Source organism: Elephantulus edwardii, unplaced genomic scaffold (assembly GCF_000299155.1).
Source record: "Elephantulus edwardii isolate Elephantulus edwardi_28Jun2011 unplaced genomic scaffold, EleEdw1.0 scaffold00032, whole genome shotgun sequence".
Lineage (NCBI taxonomy): Eukaryota > Metazoa > Chordata > Mammalia > Macroscelidea > Macroscelididae > Elephantulus > Elephantulus edwardii.
This window is the reverse complement of record NW_006399782.1, coordinates 6,635,933-6,637,226: the sequence shown is the minus strand read 5'-3', so window position 1 is coordinate 6,637,226 and position 1,294 is coordinate 6,635,933. Positions and strand designations below refer to the sequence as shown.

General features: G+C 47.0%; 1 pseudogene; it reads right to left on the bottom strand.

Annotated features, from left to right (window-relative positions):
* Positions 1–2: 2 nt before the first annotated feature.
* LOC102870632 overlaps positions 3–1,294 on the bottom strand; it is a 2,504-nt pseudogene continuing 1,212 nt past the window's right edge.

The window sequence follows — 1,294 nt, the reverse complement described above, 5'->3', positions numbered from 1 at the left end:
CCCCCGCCGCCAACACGGCCAGTCCCACGGCCGCTTCGAGGGAACTCCACCCGCAGACGGTATCCATCGAAATCATAGCCGTCGCGACCGTACACCGCGTCCTCCGCTTCTCGAGGGTCCTCGAACTCAATGAAGGCAAAGGGCGGTACCCCGCGACGATTCTTGAGATCTATGTCGCGGATAGCGCCGTATTTGTAGAACACGTCCTCAATGTCCTTGGTTCGGATGTCTGGGGGTAAGTTACCCACGTAGATGCTACAATCATTGTTCCACCCTGGCCCACGAATCACACCACCCCTCGACATGGCGGCGACGAAAAGCGCGGACTAGAAATTAGGCTTTATCACCAAGCTTAGCTAACGACAGAGCTCGCTCGCAGCGACACCACGTCTCCTGCTGCCTCTCCAAAACGCCACCTTTACCAGCTTGGCACACGGATATGAGTGGGAAGGAGGAAGAGAAACGAGAGGAAGCTGCTATTCGCTCGCGCAATACGCACGCGCAATACGCACGCGCAATACGCACGCGCAATTGCGTAAGGACGCTACGAGAGGCGCATACGCAAGCGCAACGTGACCCTCCACAGGAAGGGAAAAAAAAGTTCCCCGCGTTCACAAGTTGCAATGCAGGGTGCCAACGGGGCGATTGGCTGCTTTAGGAAAAATAAAGAACCTTCGTAAAAGGTACTATTGGTCCTATCAGGCCTCCACGGGTAGTATCCCCAGGACTGAATCTCTAATCATTTAGGCAACCTGATCATTTCATTTCTGACCTCATTTCTGTCACAAAGTACTTTCTGTCTACCATTCCTTCCTCATTGTTTCCAACTTTTGCATTTTAACCACCAGTTATCATTAATGCATCTTGATTGTATGTTTGGTTGATTTTGGACTTCAAAATTTTGTAAAAAATCTTCAAGTTCTTCCTCTTTGGCTTTAGTTGTTGGTGTATCTATTTTAATAATAATTAACAGGCCTTCCACGTATGAATATGGATAATATCTATCACTCACAGCATTGTACTTCAGTGCGACTACAACAGAAATACCCTAAGAGGATAAATTTAACAAACAGAAAATTATTTTCTCAGAGTGTCTCAAATTATCTGTTGTTGAGTTAGAAATGAATCACAGCTAACTTTCCATTGGGTTTCTGAGGCTAATCATCACAGCAGAGGAAACTGCCCATTTTTCTCTAGAGGAGTCATTGGTGAATTGAACCCAGGAAGCCTGACGTCTGTATTCAAGGCACCAACCAGCTCTAGTGGAAAGATTTTTTCCCCCTTTTTTTTTTTT